At 42.5% G+C, this 13,406-nt stretch overlaps 12 non-coding genes across 12 annotated transcripts; all 12 read left to right on the forward strand.

The window, feature by feature from the left end:
* Window positions 1-529: 529 nt before the first annotated feature.
* Window positions 530-648, forward strand: LOC148315193 (5S ribosomal RNA). The gene has a single exon (XR_015840889.1). It is a non-coding gene; the product is annotated as a 5S ribosomal RNA (ribosomal RNA).
* Window positions 649-1,648: 1,000 nt separating this feature from the next.
* On the forward strand, window positions 1,649-1,767 carry LOC148315194 (5S ribosomal RNA). The gene has a single exon (XR_015840890.1). It is a non-coding gene; the product is annotated as a 5S ribosomal RNA (ribosomal RNA).
* Window positions 1,768-2,767: 1,000 nt separating this feature from the next.
* LOC148315195 (5S ribosomal RNA) lies at window positions 2,768-2,886 on the forward strand. The gene has a single exon (XR_015841228.1). It is a non-coding gene; the product is annotated as a 5S ribosomal RNA (ribosomal RNA).
* Window positions 2,887-3,878: 992 nt separating this feature from the next.
* LOC148315196 (5S ribosomal RNA) lies at window positions 3,879-3,997 on the forward strand. Its single transcript, XR_015840891.1, has one exon. It is a non-coding gene; the product is annotated as a 5S ribosomal RNA (ribosomal RNA).
* Window positions 3,998-4,989: 992 nt separating this feature from the next.
* LOC148315197 (5S ribosomal RNA) lies at window positions 4,990-5,108 on the forward strand. Its single transcript, XR_015840892.1, has one exon. It is a non-coding gene; the product is annotated as a 5S ribosomal RNA (ribosomal RNA).
* Window positions 5,109-6,108: 1,000 nt separating this feature from the next.
* On the forward strand, window positions 6,109-6,227 carry LOC148315198 (5S ribosomal RNA). The gene has a single exon (XR_015840894.1). It is a non-coding gene; the product is annotated as a 5S ribosomal RNA (ribosomal RNA).
* Window positions 6,228-7,220: 993 nt separating this feature from the next.
* Window positions 7,221-7,339, forward strand: LOC148315199 (5S ribosomal RNA). Its single transcript, XR_015841199.1, has one exon. It is a non-coding gene; the product is annotated as a 5S ribosomal RNA (ribosomal RNA).
* A 1,000-nt stretch (window positions 7,340-8,339) lies between these two features.
* LOC148315200 (5S ribosomal RNA) lies at window positions 8,340-8,458 on the forward strand. Its single transcript, XR_015840895.1, has one exon. It is a non-coding gene; the product is annotated as a 5S ribosomal RNA (ribosomal RNA).
* Window positions 8,459-9,450: 992 nt separating this feature from the next.
* On the forward strand, window positions 9,451-9,569 carry LOC148315201 (5S ribosomal RNA). The gene has a single exon (XR_015840896.1). It is a non-coding gene; the product is annotated as a 5S ribosomal RNA (ribosomal RNA).
* Window positions 9,570-10,561: 992 nt separating this feature from the next.
* Window positions 10,562-10,680, forward strand: LOC148315202 (5S ribosomal RNA). Its single transcript, XR_015840897.1, has one exon. It is a non-coding gene; the product is annotated as a 5S ribosomal RNA (ribosomal RNA).
* A 989-nt stretch (window positions 10,681-11,669) lies between these two features.
* Window positions 11,670-11,788, forward strand: LOC148315203 (5S ribosomal RNA). The gene has a single exon (XR_015840976.1). It is a non-coding gene; the product is annotated as a 5S ribosomal RNA (ribosomal RNA).
* A 992-nt stretch (window positions 11,789-12,780) lies between these two features.
* On the forward strand, window positions 12,781-12,899 carry LOC148315204 (5S ribosomal RNA). The gene has a single exon (XR_015840898.1). It is a non-coding gene; the product is annotated as a 5S ribosomal RNA (ribosomal RNA).
* Window positions 12,900-13,406: the final 507 nt, after the last annotated feature.

Raw genomic sequence — 13,406 nt, forward strand, 5'->3', positions numbered from 1 at the left:
TTTATTAGTTCCACTTTATTCTTCCATTTATTCCAATTTAATTTAAATAATGTCAAATAAATGGTACATGACCATGGGTGGATAGCAGTGAACGCCCCCCCAAGTTATTGGTGTATATATTGGTGGTACGGGGCTGGTATAATATTAGTGCCCCCATGTGGTCCGAATGTGTAGCTACGGAGCCACACACAAGTCTCCTGACACGCATTTGCAAATCAGCACACGCATTTGCGAGTCGTCCGCGGCAGGACTGTAGCAAACGTCACCTGTAAGAAAAGGTCCCGTTTTTACAGGTCGCCCATCTACGGATTTCTGTCCGCATTTAACCACGTGTATGTGCCAACAAATCATTGTACACATTTGCTGATATTTGTCATATATCTGTGACTTCAATCATGCATTGTAGATTGTTGTGACACATTTGTGACTGTGGTTATAGTTTCAGATTCTTGTTACGTGTTTTTGGATTGAAGTATTTGCCACAATAAAGACAACATGAATAAAATGCAAAATTTTGAAAGGAATTCTCGCTTACGGCCATACTACCCTGAGAACGCCCGATCTCGTCCGATCTCGGAAGCTAAGCAGGGTCGGGCCTGGTTAGTACTTGGATGGGAGACCGCCTGGGAATACCAGGTGCTGTAAGCTTTTGCACCGCAAAAAATAAATAAATAAAAAAAACTTTGACAATTCTAAGCAAGTATGCGAGCTGCTTTTTTATAAATTTCCACATATTCGCCTGACAGGCTGAGAGCACAAATTGCCAACATTCAGCGTCCCCTGCCTTTGGGTGTTGCTACAGTCTCGCCGTGGACGACTCGCAAATGCGTGTGGCAATTTGCAAATGCGTGTCTGGAGACTTGACTGTGGCTCCGGAGCCACACATTAAGACCAAAAGGGTACCCTCGGAGTCTACAGGTGTAGCAGACAGATGACCCGATGCAGTCCGGTTGGGTTGGTGCAGTGAGTGTTTACTAAATAAAAAGTTAATGAATCAATTTTAAAAAATGGTGTTTACTGATTGCAATAAAGGGAAGTATAGTTAATGTGGCAATTAGCAGGTGTGGAGAAGCTTCATTCATTTTTTTTAGCTTCACTGGTTATATCATTGGTTCTTATTTTATTAGTTCCACTTTATTCTTCCATTTATTCCAATTTAATTTAAATAATGTCAAATAAATGGTACATGACCATGGGTGGATAGCAGTGAACGCCCCCCCAAGTTATTGGTGTATATATTGGTGGTACGGGGCTGGTATAATATTAGTGCCCCCATGTGGTCCGAATGTGTAGCTACGGAGCCGCACACAAGTCTCCTGACACGCATTTGCAAATCAGCACACGCATTTGCGAGTCGTCCGCGGCAGGACTGTAGCAAACGTCACCTGTAAGAAAAGGTCCAGTTTTTACAGGTCGCCCATCCACGGATTTTTGTCCGCATTTAACCATGTGTATGTGCCAACAAATCATTGTACACATTTGCTGATATTTGTCATATATCTGTGACTTCAATCATGCATTGTAGATTGTTGTGACACATTTGTGACTGTGGTTATAGTTTCAGATTCTTGTTACGTGTTTTTGGATTGAAGTATTTGCCACAATAAAGACAACATGTATAAAATGCAAAATTTTGAAAGGAATTCTCGCTTACGGCCATACTACCCTGAGAACGCCCGATCTCGTCCGATCTCGGAAGCTAAGCAGGGTCGGGCCTGGTTAGTACTTGGATGGGAGACCGCCTGGGAATACCAGGTGCTGTAAGCTTTTGCACCGCAAAAAATAAATAAATAAAAAAAACTTTGACAATTCTAAGCAAGTATGCGAGCTGCTTTTTTATAAATTTCCACATATTCGCCTGACAGGCTGAGAGCACAAATTGCCAACATTCAGCGTCCCCTGCCTTTGGGTGTTGCTACAGTCTCGCCGTGGACGACTCGCAAATGCGTGTGGCAATTTGCAAATGCGTGTCTGGAGACTTGACTGTGGCTCCGGAGCCACACATTAAGACCAAAAGGGTACCCTCGGAGTCTACAGGTGTAGCAGACATATGACCCGATGCAGTCCGGTTGGGTTGGTGCAGTGAGTGTTTACTAAATAAAAAGTTAATGAATCAATTTTAAAAAATGGCGTTTACTGAATGCAATAAAGGGAAGTATAGTTAATGTGGCAATTAGCAGGTGTGGAGAAGCTTCATTCATTTTTTTTAGCTTCACTGGTTATATCATTGGTTCTTATTTTATTAGTTCCACTTTATTCTTCCATTTATTCCAATTTAATTTAAATAATGTCAAATAAATGGTACATGACCATGGGTGGATAGCAGTGAACGCCCCCCCAAGTTATTGGTGTATATATTGGTGGTACGGGGCTGGTATAATATTAGTGCCCCCATGTGGTCCGAATGTGTAGCTACGGAGCCACACACAAGTCTCCTGACACGCATTTGCAAATCAGCACACGCATTTGCGAGTCGTCCGCGGCAGGACTGTAGCAAACGTCACCTGTAAGAAAAGGTCCCGTTTTTACAGGTCGCCCATCTACGGATTTTTGTCCGCATTTAACCATGTGTATGTGCCAACAAATCATTGTACACATTTGCTGATATTTGTCATATATCTGTGACTTCAATCATGCATTGTAGATTGTTGTGACACATTTGTGACTGTGGTTATAGTTTCAGATTCTTGTTACGTGTTTTTGGATTGAAGTATTTGCCACAATAAAGACAACATGTCTAAAATGCAAAATTTTGAAAGGAATTCTCGCTTCCGGCCATACTACCCTGAGAACGCCCGATCTCGTCTGATCTCGGAAGCTAAGCAGGGTCGGGCCTGGTTAGTACTTGGATGGGAGACCGCCTGGGAATACCAGGTGCTATAAGCTTTTGCACCGCAAAAATAAAAAAAACTTTTGACAAATGTAAGCAAGTATGCGAGCTGCTTTTTTATAAATTTCCACATATTCGCCTGACAGGCTGAGAGCACAAAATGCCAACATTCAGCGTCCCCTGCCTTTGGGTGTTGCTACAGTCTCGCCGTGGACGACTCGCAAATGCGTGTGGCAATTTGCAAATGCGTGTCTGGAGACTTGAGTGTGGCTCCGGAGCTCCACATTAAGACCAAAAGGGGACTCTCGTAGTCTACAGGTGTAGCAGACAGATGACCCGATGCAGTCCGGTTGGGTTGGTGCAGTGAGTGTTTACTAAATAAAAAGTTAATGAATCAATTTTAAAAAATGGTGTTTACTGATTGCAATAAAGGGAAGTATAGTTAATGTGGCAATTAGCAGGTGTGGAGAAGCTTCATTCATTTTTTTTAGCTTCACTGGTTATATCATTGGTTCTTATTTTATTAGTTCCACTTTATTCTTCCATTTATTCCAATTTAATTTAAATAATGTCAAATAAATGGTACATGACCATGGGTGGATAGCAGTGAACGCCCCCCCAAGTTATTGGTGTATATATTGGTGGTACGGGGCTGGTATAATATTAGTGCCCCCATGTGGTCCGAATGTGTAGCTACGGAGCCGCACACAAGTCTCCTGACACGCATTTGCAAATCAGCACACGCATTTGCGAGTCGTCCGCGGCAGGACTGTAGCAAACGTCACCTGTAAGAAAAGGTCCAGTTTTTACAGGTCGCCCATCCACGGATTTTTGTCCGCATTTAACCATGTGTATGTGCCAACAAATCATTGTACACATTTGCTGATATTTGTCATATATCTGTGACTTCAATCATGCATTGTAGATTGTTGTGACACATTTGTGACTGTGGTTATAGTTTCAGATTCTTGTTACGTGTTTTTGGATTGAAGTATTTGCCACAATAAAGACAACATGTATAAAATGCAAAATTTTGAAAGGAATTCTCGCTTACGGCCATACTACCCTGAGAACGCCCGATCTCGTCCGATCTCGGAAGCTAAGCAGGGTCGGGCCTGGTTAGTACTTGGATGGGAGACCGCCTGGGAATACCAGGTGCTGTAAGCTTTTGCACCGCAAAAATAAAAAAAACTTTTGACAAATGTAAGCAAGTATGCGAGCTGCTTTTTTATAAATTTCCACATATTCGCCTGACAGGCTGAGAGCACAAAATGCCAACATTCAGCGTCCCCTGCCTTTGGGTGTTGCTACAGTCTCGCCGTGGACGACTCGCAAATGCGTGTGGCAATTTGCAAATGCGTGTCTGGAGACTTGAGTGTGGCTCCGGAGCTCCACATTAAGACCAAAAGGGGACTCTCGTAGTCTACAGGTGTAGCAGACAGATGACCCGATGCAGTCCGGTTGGGTTGGTGCAGTGAGTGTTTACTAAATAAAAAGTTAATGAATCAATTTTAAAAAATGGTGTTTACTGAATGCAATAAAGGGAAGTATAGTTAATGTGGCAATTAGCAGGTGTGGAGAAGCTTCATTCATTTTTTTTAGCTTCACTGGTTATATCATTGGTTCTTATTTTATTAGTTCCACTTTATTCTTCCATTTATTCCAATTTAATTTAAATAATGTCAAATAAATGGTACATGACCATGGGTGGATAGCAGTGAACGCCCCCCCAAGTTATTGGTGTATATATTGGTGGTACGGGGCTGGTATAATATTAGTGCCCCCATGTGGTCCGAATGTGTAGCTACGGAGCCACACACAAGTCTCCTGACACGCATTTGCAAATCAGCACACGCATTTGCGAGTCGTCCGCGGCAGGACTGTAGCAAACGTCACCTGTAAGAAAAGGTCCCGTTTTTACAGGTCGCCCATCTACGGATTTCTGTCCGCATTTAACCACGTGTATGTGCCAACAAATCATTGTACACATTTGCTGATATTTGTCATATATCTGTGACTTCAATCATGCATTGTAGATTGTTGTGACACATTTGTGACTGTGGTTATAGTTTCAGATTCTTGTTACGTGTTTTTGGATTGAAGTATTTGCCACAATAAAGACAACATGAATAAAATGCAAAATTTTGAATGGAATTCTCGCTTACGGCCATACTACCCTGAGAACGCCCGATCTCGTCCGATCTCGGAAGCTAAGCAGGGTCGGGCCTGGTTAGTACTTGGATGGGAGACCGCCTGGGAATACCAGGTGCTGTAAGCTTTTGCACCGCAAAAAATAAATAAATAAAAAAAACTTTGACAATTCTAAGCAAGTATGCGAGCTGCTTTTTTATAAATTTCCACATATTCGCCTGACAGGCTGAGAGCACAAATTGCCAACATTCAGCGTCCCCTGCCTTTGGGTGTTGCTACAGTCTCGCCGTGGACGACTCGCAAATGCGTGTGGCAATTTGCAAATGCGTGTCTGGAGACTTGACTGTGGCTCCGGAGCCACACATTAAGACCAAAAGGGTACCCTCGGAGTCTACAGGTGTAGCAGACATATGACCCGATGCAGTCCGGTTGGGTTGGTGCAGTGAGTGTTTACTAAATAAAAAGTTAATGAATCAATTTTAAAAAATGGCGTTTACTGAATGCAATAAAGGGAAGTATAGTTAATGTGGCAATTAGCAGGTGTGGAGAAGCTTCATTCATTTTTTTTAGCTTCACTGGTTATATCATTGGTTCTTATTTTATTAGTTCCACTTTATGCTTCCATTTATTCCAATTTAATTTAAATAATGTCAAATAAATGGTACATGACCATGGGTGGATAGCAGTGAACGCCCCCCCAAGTTATTGGTGTATATATTGGTGGTACGGGGCTGGTATAATATTAGTGCCCCCATGTGGTCCGAATGTGTAGCTACGGAGCCGCACACAAGTCTCCTGACACGCATTTGCAAATCAGCACACGCATTTGCGAGTCGTCCGCGGCAGGACTGTAGCAAACGTCACCTGTAAGAAAAGGTCCAGTTTTTACAGGTCGCCCATCCACGGATTTTTGTCCGCATTTAACCATGTGTATGTGCCAACAAATCATTGTACACATTTGCTGATATTTGTCATATATCTGTGACTTCAATCATGCATTGTAGATTGTTGTGACACATTTGTGACTGTGGTTATAGTTTCAGATTCTTGTTACGTGTTTTTGGATTGAAGTATTTGCCACAATAAAGACAACATGTATAAAATGCAAAATTTTGAAAGGAATTCTCGCTTACGGCCATACTACCCTGAGAACGCCCGATCTCGTCCGATCTCGGAAGCTAAGCAGGGTCGGGCCTGGTTAGTACTTGGATGGGAGACCGCCTGGGAATACCAGGTGCTGTAAGCTTTTGCACCGCAAAAATAAAAAAAAACTTTTGACAAATGTAAGCAAGTATGCGAGCTGCTTTTTTATAAATTTCCACATATTCGCCTGACAGGCTGAGAGCACAAAATGCCAACATTCAGCGTCCCCTGCCTTTGGGTGTTGCTACAGTCTCGCCGTGGACGACTCGCAAATGCGTGTGGCAATTTGCAAATGCGTGTCTGGAGACTTGAGTGTGGCTCCGGAGCTCCACATTAAGACCAAAAGGGGACTCTCGTAGTCTACAGGTGTAGCAGACAGATGACCCGATGCAGTCCGGTTGGGTTGGTGCAGTGAGTGTTTACTAAATAAAAAGTTAATGAATCAATTTTAAAAAATGGCGTTTACTGAATGCAATAAAGGGAAGTATAGTTAATGTGGCAATTAGCAGGTGTGGAGAAGCTTCATTCATTTTTTTTAGCTTCACTGGTTATATCATTGGTTCTTATTTTATTAGTTCCACTTTATTCTTCCATTTATTCCAATTTAATTTAAATAATGTCAAATAAATGGTACATGACCATGGGTGGATAGCAGTGAACGCCCCCCCAAGTTATTGGTGTATATATTGGTGGTACGGGGCTGGTATAATATGAGTGCCCCCATGTGGTCCGAATGTGTAGCTACGGAGCCACACACAAGTCTCCTGACACGCATTTGCAAATCAGCACACGCATTTGCGAGTCGTCCGCGGCAGGACTGTAGCAAACGTCACCTGTAAGAAAAGGTCCCGTTTTTACAGGTCGCCCATCTACGGATTTCTGTCCGCATTTAACCACGTGTATGTGCCAACAAATCATTGTACACATTTGCTGATATTTGTCATATATCTGTGACTTCAATCATGCATTGTAGATTGTTGTGAAACATTTGTGACTGTGGTTATAGTTTCAGATTCTTGTTACGTGTTTTTGGATTGAAGTATTTGCCACAATAAAGACAACATGAATAAAATGCAAAATTTTGAAAGGAATTCTCGCTTACGGCCATACTACCCTGAGAACGCCCGATCTCGTCCGATCTCGGAAGCTAAGCAGGGTCGGGCCTGGTTAGTACTTGGATGGGAGACCTCCTGGGAATACCAGGTGCTGTAAGCTTTTGCACCGCAAAAAATAAATAAATAAAAAAAACTTTGACAATTCTAAGCAAGTATGCGAGCTGCTTTTTTATAAATTTCCACATATTCGCCTGACAGGCTGAGAGCACAAATTGCCAACATTCAGCGTCCCCTGCCTTTGGGTGTTGCTACAGTCTCGCCGTGGACGACTCGCAAATGCGTGTGGCAATTTGCAAATGCGTGTCTGGAGACTTGACTGTGGCTCCGGAGCCACACATTAAGACCAAAAGGGTACCCTCGGAGTCTACAGGTGTAGCAGACATATGACCCGATGCAGTCCGGTTGGGTTGGTGCAGTGAGTGTTTACTAAATAAAAAGTTAATGAATCAATTTTAAAAAATGGCGTTTACTGAATGCAATAAAGGGAAGTATAGTTAATGTGGCAATTAGCAGGTGTGGAGAAGCTTCATTCATTTTTTTTAGCTTCACTGGTTATATCATTGGTTCTTATTTTATTAGTTCCACTTTATGCTTCCATTTATTCCAATTTAATTTAAATAATGTCAAATAAATGGTACATGACCATGGGTGGATAGCAGTGAACGCCCCCCCAAGTTATTGGTGTATATATTGGTGGTACGGGGCTGGTATAATATTAGTGCCCCCATGTGGTCCGAATGTGTAGCTACGGAGCCACACACAAGTCTCCTGACACGCATTTGCAAATAAGCACACGCATTTGCGAGTCGTCCGCGGCAGGACTGTAGCAAACGTCACCTGTAAGAAAAGGTCCCGTTTTTACAGGTCGCCCATCTACGGATTTTTGTCCGCATTTAACCATGTGTATGTGCCAACAAATCATTGTACACATTTGCTGATATTTGTCATATATCTGTGACTGCAATCATGCATTGTAGATTGTTGTGACACATTTGTGACTGTGGTTATAGTTTCAGATTCTTGTTACGTGTTTTTGGATTGAAGTATTTGCCACAATAAAGACAACATGTATAAAATGCAAAATTTTGAAAGGAATTCTCGCTTACGGCCATACTACCCTGAGAACGCCCGATCTCGTCCGATCTCGGAAGCTAAGCAGGGTCGGGCCTGGTTAGTACTTGGATGGGAGACCGCCTGGGAATACCAGGTGCTGTAAGCTTTTGCACCGCAAAAATAAAAAAAACTTTTGACAAATGTAAGCAAGTATGCGAGCTGCTTTTTTATAAATTTCCACATATTCGCCTGACAGGCTGAGAGCACAAAATGCCAACATTCAGCGTCCCCTGCCTTTGGGTGTTGCTACAGTCTCGCCGTGGACGACTCGCAAATGCGTGTGGCAATTTGCAAATGCGCGTCTGGAGACTTGAGTGTGGCTCCGGAGCTCCACATTAAGACCAAAAGGGGACTCTCGTAGTCTACAGGTGTAGCAGACAGATGACCCGATGCAGTCCGGTTGGGTTGGTGCAGTGAGTGTTTACTAAATAAAAAGTTAATGAATCAATTTAAAAAAATGGTGTTTACTGAATGCAATAAAGGGAAGTATAGTTAATGTGGCAATTAGCAGGTGTGGAGAAGCTTCATTCATTTTTTTTAGCTTCACTGGTTATATCATTGGTTCTTATTTTATTAGTTCCACTTTATTCTTCCATTTATTCCAATTTAATTTAAATAATGTCAAATAAATGGTACATGACCATGGGTGGATAGCAGTGAACGCCCCCCCAAGTTATTGGTGTATATATTGGTGGTATGGGGCTGGTATAATATTAGTGCCCCCATGTGGTCCGAATGTGTAGCTACGGAGCCACACACAAGTCTCCTGACACGCATTTGCAAATCAGCACACGCATTTGCGAGTCGTCCGCGGCAGGACTGTAGCAAACGTCACCTGTAAGAAAAGGTCCCGTTTTTACAGGTCGCCCATCTACGGATTTTTGTCCGCATTTAACCATGTGTATGTGCCAACAAATCATTGTACACATTTGCTGATATTTGTCATATATCTGTGACTTCAATCATGCATTGTAGATTGTTGTGACACATTTGTGACTGTGGTTATAGTTTCAGATTCTTGTTACGTGTTTTTGGATTGAAGTATTTGCCACAATAAAGACAACATGTATAAAATGCAAAATTTTGAAAGGAATTCTCGCTTACGGCCATACTACCCTGAGAACGCCCGATCTCGTCCGATCTCGGAAGCTAAGCAGGGTCGGGCCTGGTTAGTACTTGGATGGGAGACCGCCTGGGAATACCAGGTGCTGTAAGCTTTTGCACCGCAAAAATAAAAAAAACTTTTGACAAATGTAATTAAGTATGCGAGCTGCTTTTTTATAAATTTCCACATATTCGCCTGACAGGCTGAGAGCACAAAATGCCAACATTCAGCGTCCCCTGCCTTTGGGTGTTGCTACAGTCTCGCCGTGGACGACTCGCAAATGCGTGTGGCAATTTGCAAATGCGTGTCTGGAGACTTGAGTGTGGCTCCGGAGCTCCACATTGTGACCAAAAGGGGACTCTCGTAGTCTACAGGTGTAGCAGACAGATGACCCGATGCAGTCCGGTTGGGTTGGTGCAGTGAGTGTTTACTAAATAAAAAGTTAATGAATCAATTTAAAAAAATGGTGTTTACTGAATGCAATAAAGGGAAGTATAGTTAATGTGGCAATTAGCAGGTGTGGAGAAGCTTCATTCATTTTTTTTAGCTTCACTGGTTATATCATTGGTTCTTATTTTATTAGTTCCACTTTATTCTTCCATTTATTCCAATTTAATTTAAATAATGTCAAATAAATGGTACATGACCATGGGTGGATAGCAGTGAACGCCCCCCCAAGTTATTGGTGTATATATTGGTGGTACGGGGCTGGTATAATATTAGTGCCCCCATGTGGTCCGAATGTGTAGCTACGGAGCCACACACAAGTCTCCTGACACGCATTTGCAAATCAGCACACGCATTTGCGAGTCGTCCGCGGCAGGACTGTAGCAAACGTCACCTGTAAGAAAAGGTCCCGTTTTTACAGGTCGCCCATCTACGGATTTTTGTCCGCATTTAACCATGTGTATGTGCCAACAAATCATTGTACACATTTGCTGATATTTGTCATATATCTGTGACTTCAATCATGCATTGTAGATTGTTGTGACACATTTGTGACTGTGGTTATAGTTTCAGATTCTTGTTACGTATTTTTGGATTGAAGTATTTGCCACAATAAAGACAACATGTATAAAATGCAAAATTTTGAAAGGAATTCTCGCTTACGGCCATACTACCCTGAGAACGCCCGATCTCGTCCGATCTCGGAAGCTAAGCAGGGTCGGGCCTGGTTAGTACTTGGATGGGAGACCGCCTGGGAATACCAGGTGCTGTAAGCTTTTGCACCGCAAAAATAAAAAAAACTTTTGACAAATGTAAGCAAGTATGCGAGCTGCTTTTTTATAAATTTCCACATATTCACCTGACAGGCTGAGAGCACAAAATGCCAACATTCAGCGTCCCCTGCCTTTGGGTGTTGCTACAGTCTCGCCGTGGACGACTCGCAAATGCGTGTGGCAATTTGCAAATGCGTGTCTGGAGACTTGAGTGTGGCTCCGGAGCTCCACATTAAGACCAAAAGGGGACTCTCGTAGTCTACAGGTGTAGCAGACAGATGACCCGATGCAGTCCGGTTGGGTTGGTGCAGTGAGTGTTTACTAAATAAAAAGTTAATGAATCAATTTTAAAAAATGGTGTTTACTGAATGCAATAAAGGGAAGTATAGTTAATGTGGCAATTAGCAGGTGTGGAGAAGCTTCATTCATTTTTTTTAGCTTCACTGGTTATATCATTGGTTCTTATTTTATTAGTTCCACTTTATTCTTCCATTTATTCCAATTTAATTTAAATAATGTCAAATAAATGGTACATGACCATGGGTGGATAGCAGTGAACGCCCCCCCAAGTTATTGGTGTATATATTGGTGGTACGGGGCTGGTATAATATTAGTGCCCCCATGTGGTCCGAATGTGTAGCTACGGAGCCACACACAAGTCTCCTGACACGCATTTGCAAATCAGCACACGCATTTGCGAGTCGTCCGCGGCAGGACTGTAGCAAACGTCACCTGTAAGAAAAGGTCCCGTTTTTACAGGTCGCCCATCTACGGATTTTTGTCCGCATTTAACCATGTGTATGTGCCAACAAATCATTGTACACATTTGCTGATATTTGTCATATATCTGTGACTTCAATCATGCATTGATTGTTGTGACACATTTGTGACTGTGGTTATAGTTTCAGATTCTTGTTACGTATTTTTGGATTGAAGTATTTGCCACAATAAAGACAACATGTATAAAATGCAAAATTTTGAAAGGAATTCTCGCTTACGGCCATACTACCCTGAGAGCGCCCGATCTCGTCCGATCTCGGAAGCTAAGCAGGGTCGGGCCTGGTTAGTACTTGGATGGGAGACCGCCTGGGAATACCAGGTGCTGTAAGCTTTTGCACCGCAAAAATAAAAAAAACTTTTGACAAATGTAAGCAAGTATGCGAGCTGCTTTTTTATAAATTTCCACATATTCGCCTGACAGGCTGAGAGCACAAAATGCCAACATTCAGCGTCCCCTGCCTTTGGGTGTTGCTACAGTCTCGCCGTGGACGACTCGCAAATGCGTGTGGCAATTTGCAAATGCGTGTCTGGAGACTTGAGTGTGGCTCCGGAGCTCCACATTAAGACCAAAAGGGGACTCTCGTAGTCTACAGGTGTAGCAGACAGATGACCCGATGCAGTCCGGTTGGGTTGGTGCAGTGAGTGTTTACTAAATAGAAAGTTAATGAATCAATTTTAAAAAATGGTGTTTACTGAATGCAATAAAGGGAAGTATAGTTAATGTGGCAATTAGCAGGTGTGGAGAAGCTTCATTCATTTTTTTTTAGCTTCACTGGTTATATCATTGGTTCTTATTTTATTAGTTCCACTTTATTCTTCCATTTATTCCAATTTAATTTAAATAATGTCAAATAAATGGTACATGACCATGGGTGGATAGCAGTGAACGCCCCCCAAGTTATTGGTGTATATATTGGTGGTACGGGGCTGGTATAATATTAGTGCCCCCATGTGGTCCGAATGTGTAGCTACGGAGCCACACACAAGTCTCCTGACACGCATTTGCAAATCAGCACACGCATTTGCGAGTCGTCCGCGGCAGGACTGTAGCAAACGTCACCTGTAAGAAAAGGTCCCGTTTTTACAGGTCGCCCATCTACGGATTTTTGTCCGCATTTAACCATGTGTATGTGCCAACAAATCATTGTACACATTTGCTGATATTTGTCATATATCTGTGACTTCAATCATGCATTGTAGATTGTTGTGACACATTTGTGACTGTGGTTATAGTTTCAGATTCTTGTTACGTATTTTTGGATTGAATTATTTGCCACAATAAACACAACATGTATAAAATGCAAAATTTTGAAAGGAATTCGCGCTTACGGCCATACTACCCTGAGAACGCCCGATCTCGTCCGATCTCGGAAGCTAAGCAGGGTCGGGCCTGGTTAGTACTTGGATGGGAGACCGCCTGGGAATACCAGGTGCTGTAAGCTTTTGCACCGCAAAAATAAAAACAACTTTTGACAAATGTAAGCAAGTATGCGAGCTGCTTTTTTATAAATTTCCACATATTCGCCTGACAGGCTGAGAGCACAAAATGCCAACATTCAGCGTCCCCTGCCTTTGGGTGTTGCTACAGTTTCGCCGTGGACGACTCGCAAATGCGAGTAGCAATTTGCAAATGCGTGTCTGGAGACTTGAGTGTGGCTCCGGAGCTCCACATTAAGACCAAAAGGGGACTCTCGTAGTCTACAGGTGTAGCAGACAGATGACCCGATGCAGTCCGGTTGGGTTGGTGCAGTGAGTGTTTACTAAATAAAAAGTTAATGAATCAATTTAAAAAAATGGTGTTTACTGAATGCAATAAAGGGAAGTATAGTTAATGTGGCAATTAGCAGGTGTGGAGAAGCTTCATTCATTTTTTTTTAGCTTCACTGGTTATATCATTGGTTCTTATTTTATTAGTTCCACTTTATTCTTCCATTTATTCCAATTTAATT

This window comes from Idiotropiscis lumnitzeri, unplaced genomic scaffold, assembly GCF_059441095.1.
Source record: "Idiotropiscis lumnitzeri isolate Australia: NSW breed Sydney's pygmy pipehorse unplaced genomic scaffold, RoL_Ilum_1.0 HiC_scaffold_114, whole genome shotgun sequence".
Lineage (NCBI taxonomy): Eukaryota > Metazoa > Chordata > Actinopteri > Syngnathiformes > Syngnathidae > Idiotropiscis > Idiotropiscis lumnitzeri.